The sequence below is a fragment of the Crassostrea angulata genome, chromosome 2 (assembly GCF_025612915.1).
Source record: "Crassostrea angulata isolate pt1a10 chromosome 2, ASM2561291v2, whole genome shotgun sequence".
Lineage (NCBI taxonomy): Eukaryota > Metazoa > Mollusca > Bivalvia > Ostreida > Ostreidae > Magallana > Magallana angulata.
In genome coordinates, this window is record NC_069112.1 from 62,089,720 (window position 1) to 62,097,996 (window position 8,277).

Sequence of the window (8,277 nt, forward strand, 5' to 3'; positions counted from 1 at the left end):
TTCAGGGGCAATAACTGCTAGAAAGGGACTTTGGACCCTGTCGGTATGAATAGATTGAAGAAGCGTCTAAGTATACTGAATACTTTAGTAAAAGTTTCAAGTTTCTATCTCTAATGGTTAATGAGGAATAGCGATAACAAGCATTTTGTGCAATAGGGGCAATAACTCTATAAATGTTTCATGAAAGGGGTCAAAAGGTTATATTTTTCAATGTCCTACCACATCTGTGAAAAAGTTTTTCTCTACTACCGTAAACAAAAGAGATCTAAAAACTAATTAATTAAGAGATTTTCAAATGACCTTGACTTTTCACATTTATGTCATTTTGTTTGGCTAAGGAAGACGCTTCCATCCCAAGTAGTCCGAAGTATTTATGATAAGTAATAAAAAGGTTGGATGTGATTTTGTAGATATCTAAATACTTTGAGGGGCAATAACTACTAGAAAGGGGGCTCAGATCAATTCAATATGAATAGATTAAAGAACCCTCTAAGGGTACTGAAGACATTGGTAAAAGTTCCAAATCTCTATCTCTTATGGTTTCAGAGGAGTAGCGATAACAGGCATTTCGTACAATAGGGGCAATAACTCTGTAATTATTCAAATGTATGAGCCAAGGGGCTATATTTTAAAATGGCTTTAGATGTCCTACTACATCCATGAAAAAGTTTCTCTCTACCAACCTTAACAAAAGAGATCTAAAAACTCATTAATTAACGGATTGTTTAATGACCTTGACCTTTGACCTTTATGTCATTTTGTTTGGCCAAGGTAGATGCGTCCATCCCAAGTGGTCCGAAGTCTCTATGACAAATTATAAAAAAGTTGGAAGTGATTTTATAGAAATGTAAATACTCTCAGGGGCAATAACTACTAGAAGGGGGCTCAGATCCTCTCGGTATGCATAGATTGAAGAACCCTCTAAGTGTACTAAAGACATTGGTAAAAGTTCCAAATTTCTATCTCTTATGGTTTCAGAGGAGAAGCGATAACAAGCTTTTTGTACACAAGGGCAATAACTTTGTAGGTTCTAGGAGTTATCGAGCAAAGGGTCATTTGGTACTATAACTTTTAATGGCCAATAACATAAAGAAAAAATTCTTTCAACATCTCTTGAAATAAAAAAGAAAAAAAAGGAATAACTAGTAGACTAATTGTTCACGGAACAATTAGAGGCCTTTCCACCTTCCATAATGATTAAAAAAATTCCCGAAAATGTTGATAGTTATTGAGAAATTAGAGAAAAATCAATTTACGAAAAAAAAAGGAAAAAAAAAATCGTTTCCGCACAGTGGTATCGATCCGAGTACCCGTAGATTCCGAGGCGAGAGTGTTTTCACTACGCTATTTCGCTTGTTATCTGATCGGAGGTAAAATTTGTTGAGTTGTGTAGTCAATTTGGATGATGATAGAAAGAAGAGATGAAGCGTTCTTCTGTCCATCTAAAATTGATAGGAACCTTTAGAATAGATATGGGCTTAGCGATTGGTTGGGAGGGCAGTATTTGTTCACCAGTTTATTAATAAAAATCAGTGCCGCTTGTAAACAATGTGGCCGGATAGTGTTGACTAAGAAATCAACAGGCCAGGTCAAACTCTGGTCGCCGGCGGGTATTTGAAGGTGTGGGAACGTCACGTCGGCTCAGCTGATGCGAATTCTCCCTGTGATTTGAAATTCACGTGCTTAGAAATCTATTAACTGTACATGTCATGCATTCGTGGATTACAAGTACGAAAAATCGGAACTGAATTAAGGCCAGTCATGTATTTCAGCCAAGTCGGGAAAATAAACAAACTGAAAGAAAATGTAAATTCATCTAAAATCGGGGTCTGGGAAGGAAGAGTTATCTTTCGTTGCACTTCAACACAAGTCGTCACAGGTTGCTGATAGAAATGTAAACAAAGATTTTCAGTGAAATTTGAGCATGAATTTATTAGATACAAATATCGAAGCGTTGAAATTTCGTTTCTCGGGACGATGGTTCGATGCCGCTGAGGTGGATAACTTTCTTAAATAGGGTTCATTTCGTTTGAAATTTGGCAGGCAATTAGATTTAAGTGTGAGGAACAGTCCCATGAATTTTCGCCGAGTTCTACAGAGTTTTACTGGAGCTGGAATTTTTATTTGGAGACGTAGTCTAAAACGCGGTCTGGAGTCAAATGGCAGGCAGTGTTTCACCTTTTCAAAAAATTCTGACAAACGGTTGTAACACTTTTTTTAGGTTTTATTTTAAAAAGGAATATTAAATTTCAAGTTCAACTATCGAGGGTCAAGTTCATATAAGAATCTCTGTATCTTGCTTATAATTCGAAGCTTAACACTCAAATATGGTTAGTAAATAGAAATTGTAGGGTAACAATTAAACACAAGAAACATGCACTACATGTATAACAAATAATTTAAAGAACACCATTTATTTTTTCGAAATGAATCATATATATACATGTATATACCTACATATTTCCGTCAGCGATATCAAACTCTATTTTAACTGAATAAACTCGAGAAAATGCCGAGCATCTCAACAAAACCTATTGCATTAATTTACCATTACGCAAAAGATAATGCCGAATTACCGATAGAATGAATTGTATTTCAGTACCCCTACATCAGATTTTGCTGAATTTGCGCAGGTAAACAGTTAACTGTTTGATTTACCGAAGTCTCTGTTTGATTTGATACGTAAAAATCACGAAATACAGACGATAGTTTCCAGGTTACAAAGCATAAATAATGAAAACGAAACGAAAATAAACTATAAATATATATAATAGCTAACACCAACGTCATGTGTGAAAACGGTCAACACATTGAAATATTTAGCCTTAATTTACTTCACAAAATCGGCACCAATATATTTTGCATGTTTCAAAAATTTCCCTTCATACGCGAACGGTTGCATAGCAAGCAAATTCATCATAGTCAGATCGACCCTTTTTCGTATAATGTCATGGCTGCTTTAAACAAAGAACCTCGTTTTAGAAGTATGGAATACGAGTCTTGGTAAAATGGGTATGCAAACCCGGGCCGTGGCAAAATAAAAGCCGGGGCAGATCGGCAATCGTCAATTTCAAATACGCATTATTTTGCAGCAATATTTACAGCGAATACAAATATACTGGTCCATCAAATATCCCAAAATTTTAATGAGATTGGCAGATTAATACCTGCCAATCCTTTGTTTTGCTCAGGCCAAGTCTTGCTTACCCATTTTAACGTATGCCGAGCCCGAAGCTATTAAATTGATTGAAACACGCCTTTCCTTTATTATTATTTTTGTAATAACTCAGATTTGAAACAGAATTAGCACTTAATTTTTGCAATTTATATTTTCCTTCCCATAAGGATGCTAGACTACGTTGAATTGAACTCGGTAGTTCTTGAGAAGAAGATTTTTAAAAATGCACCCCCCTTTTTCTACAGTTTCAGGGTTTTCTCCGCTTTGAATACAGATCGGACTTTTATTTCTGCAATTTATATTCGCCCTCCCATAAGGATGCTTTGTGCCAAATTTGGTTGAAATTGGATAAGCGGTGTTAGAGAAGAAGTTCAAAATGTAAAAAGTTTACAGACGGACGACGGACAAAATGTGATCAGAATAGCTCACTTGAGCTTTCAGCTCAGGTGAGCTAAAAATGAAGTGAATTACTTATCAGTGAAAATAAAACTGAGGGGTTTTATATTTTTTTTTGTGAATATAATTTCTGAGTACTAGGGTGTGCTTAGATTCTTTTTATACTTGTCAACATTGGAGAATTAAAATTTTGAGAACTTTCTTTCTTTTTTTTTCTTTAAAATTTATGTAAATTGGTGATGAAAATTCATCACCAAAATTTATGTGGTAACAAACAAATAAGTTGTCTATTGCAATATATTACTTTCGGACACACATTGGTGACTTTTCTCTATGCATACAAAAACTGGAAGGTAAAAAAAAATTAAGAAATCTTGGACTTTTATAGTCTCTGGTATATCATGGGTGTGTCAGGGACAATCCCTTTCAATAGTAGTGGAAAACACAAGGTTAAAAAATAGTCTGCAGCTGTTTGAAAAGTTACAATTCCTCTTCTTGCAAATACAAATAACCCATGTTGCATGTATTCAATAAAAGAAAAACCCAAGCTTCAGATGTGACCCCGAAGTGACACTGACTGTAGGGTCCCTCTTGACTGTAGAGTCGCCCTTGACGGTAAAGTCACCACTGACTGTAGAGTACACCCTGACTGTAGAGTCACCCTTGGATTGTGACCTCAATTATGACCTGTGTGGGTGGGATCTGGGAATCCTCATGACGTCATTTTGACTGTAAAGTGACTGCACAGTATATACCGTACTATTACCAAATTTCGTCCCACTTGACGTTGTCCTAAGTGCAGTTTGCTCCAGCAGGAAGATTTTTTGCTGTGCTGCATAGGTCTGGTTTTCAATAGAAAAGTTTTATTTGAAACTTAAAATTGTTAGAAAAAATATCTGTTAAATAAATGTACATGGTCTGATATCAATGCACTGAGAATAATACCTATAGTCTAAAAACTTTTCTTGTTCAATACGCATACTGTATTGTTCCAACTCACACACACAAACATAAATATATATATATATATATATTGTTTTAGGGGAAGTCATCTGTGTACGTTAATGTAACATAAACTAAAATTGAAATTTATGAAATTAAATTTTACTTAAACGTTTTATTATATATTCGATGAGAGCTAAAGGACGTATCGCGTTTGGATGTTAAATTTAAAATTTGTGTTCCTTTTTTTTTATGAAGGTTTGGTTTAAAGATTAAGCATATTGTTTCATGAACTACTGTATTCTTACTGTTTTAAGTCTTTTCGCTGTAGGACGTTATGCCATGATCGTCAAATTTGTTACAGTTCATCCGATCTTGTAAGAGCTTTGCAGGATGACAAGCGCGCGAAACTGTGTGGAAGTGGTATTTGATACCTATTTCGAAATATAACTTTGATGCTATTTATGTCTCTGCTCACCTAAAGTGTTTGGGTGGTAAAATATATATGCACAGTAGAAGATACTTGTATTGTGATAAATTAAGTTCATTTATTCGTATGTACATGTATATTTAGTTAACAATTTTGGGGCTTGGGGGGAAATGTTAAAGTTTACAGACAGACAGATAGACAGACATATTTTTCAGTTCCTAGAAATGCCTTAATTTGTAATTGAACTGTATAAATTAATACCAATATACTTGATTTTGAAAAATAAAAAAAAGGTTGGTTTGCATGTGTTTTGCCACAAATGAATACAGTAAAACTTGTGGAATCCAGATGTTGTGCATTTTGTAATGTTGTCCAATCCGATGACATTAGTCAGTCCCTTGACATTTCCCTATCATGTTGTGCAATCCGGATCTTGTATATTCTGTAAACCGGCCGCGATGAAAAAAACCGGCTGCTTATAATTAGTGAGAGTTATGTCTCGTATTCTGGCCACTTTTCGACCAGTCTTATGCGGGATAGTTACTGCTCAATTATCGATGAATGTTCCTGTCGTTGCTATTGATTTAAACAACTGTGAATATAAATCCAAAACTATCAACTCTTTCAGTTTATACCATTAATTCTTTTAATAAATAAATTCGCATTTTGTTTTAGCTAAAATTAGATCAAAAAGGTATTGCATATTATACCCCAAGTTTTTTTTTCACACCATGATTGTGAATACCGCACGAGTAAGACTGCCGATATTGTTTGTAATGCTTGTTGTATGGTAACACTTAATGCTCCTTTCTTTATTATATTCCCTTGCATTTGAAATCAGCCACCTGTTGACTTGTCGCGTGGTCAGTGTTTCTTTTTATGAATCATGCACTTGTCAGGTTATTCGGGTGTTTGAAAATTTATAACTTATATTGATTTTATCGAAAAGGTATTTGCGATGTATTAATTTCGTTAAGCAATTATTATTTTCCAAATAAAAAAATGAAAATGAAATCGGCACTGTAATCATTATCAAAGAGGTCTAATATATTTCAGAAGAATTGAAAACGTTGTAAGAATAGACGATCAAGACCTACTGCATTTAATAATACTTATATTAATTTGCTATAATGTCCTCCAAACCGGATGTTGGTTAATCCGGCCTAATTTTTCAGAACCATCCTCCGCTGGATCAGACAAGTTTTATTGAAATTTAATGTTTCATTAGAGAACTGATCCATTCTACTTTTGCAAAATTTTAAAGATATATTATAATGTTTACAGTATCAAAAGAAAAGCACGAACAAGACAATGGAATCTAGAAGGTGTTGAGAATACCTGGATTGTAGTAGACATGGTTGTGTTCTAGGAAAGTTTGCTCATGTAAATATCAACACAGACACATGTGATGATCTCGTTTGATGCATAATTTATATTTGCGTTGGGGCCCAATGACTGACACACAGTTTGAGTGAGAGAGTCTTGTTTATGTTCAAAGTTTTCGCGCACTTGTATCCAGTACCACTGTGGGCATTTCTCAAACTGAATGAGAATTTCGGCTGGGGTGAGAGTAGGATGCAAAGAATCTGGGCGCACAAGATAGTGATTTTGCAGGAACCATCGACACGAACCAATTGGGGTTTAAATGTCTATATCCTCAAAATGCTATGTACAAGTTTGATCGAACAAAAATCGATTTGTCAAACTATATTATGTTGAGAGTTTAAGTACAAGTCTATTCTGGCTATTGAATAAAACTCACAAGCTTTCTGAAAAGGGAAATGAGGGGTAAACCGATAAAACTTTATATTGGAAATTTTAATACACATGCATATATATTTTAATTGAATTATACTGTATATCATTATAAACTAGTATTAAGAACAGAAAAGTGTTCATACGGCAGAAATCAATAATGACTAATTAAAATATACCGGTATTCTATTATAATTCCACATAATGTTATACCAACATACATTTAAAAAGGAAAGGAAAAAAAAATAATTTGAGTCTCGAGCAGGATTTGAACCCGAAACACTTCGTGAATGTCTTCAAAATCCAGAACGAAACCAGTGAGCCATGTGAGACTTTGAAATTGGGGTATAAAGTAGTGTTGGAGACAATATTGTCATATCTCTGGGCTTTTTTTTATATTATCCTCCAAAAATAGTTTGAAAAAGTATATTATTATTCATCTCTGGGTCATCTCTCCATCTTTTTTTAAAAAGCGACGTTTTTAATGTTGAAATATGTCATCTTTACAAGTTTCAAATTTGTGGAGAAAAGACCCAGAGACATCAGAATCATTTAAAACAGCTGTAAATAAGTACGATTTTGCATCAATTCCGCCGTGTTGTTATATTTAGCTCCATATTATGACAAAACCTTTTGTATTTCAAACATTTTTCTACCCATTCTGCGTCCAACAGAAACCAAATGACGGTAATAATTCGGAAAATGTGCAAAATTAATCGATGAAATTTTCACTCTTCTTGAGCGCCCAGATTCCTGCCGAATCTATATCTTACGCGCCCACTTTCTTTTTTATTCTCCTATATTCGTCGTTGCTCGTTTTACAAACACAGCAAAATGCCACAACAGCTGCTCTTAACAGGCATATATTATCGGTATTTTTTATCTGCACTATGGATTTTTTAAAATTATATCTGCATCGATGTTGACCATTTTTAAACCTGTACCACCGCGCGGATACATGATAGCTCCTATGTCGATGCGACAGGTGGAGTCAAACGGAATGTCCTCGTTACTATTAAAAGGGCATGGTCACGATTTTGGTCAAGTTTTACTTTTATGTTTTTATTATTTACAATGCTTTAGAAATGCATTTCTAATGATCAAATTTCATTTTAGAATCATTCGTAGAGTTATTGCTAGCGCTCTCGAGGGCTAGCAACTACGTTAGTCTATACCTCTGAAATACGCATGCTCGAGTTCACGGTCGGGCATTCTGGGAAAACTACTATAGATAGACTGTACGATGACAATTTCGTTTTTCATTAAAAAAAGAAGAAGATATCATCCGAATTTAATTCATTGTCTAACCTACACATAAAAGAACAAGAATCTTAGGTCATGGATACAAGGATTGTAGACATCACCCGGTAAAACATATATAACTTCCTCCGAAATGTTTTGGGAAAACCCGGTGTAACATAGCTATACACCAACTTCCTACGAAAAGTTTAGAAAAAAAAGCTTAGCATGTTGGAAAGTCAAGAATGAAGCGATTGATACAATGCAGTACCACACTGATATAATTAGGGTCTTCCGTTTACCCTCTTGTTATTCTATTGGTTTTTTTTATTATTAA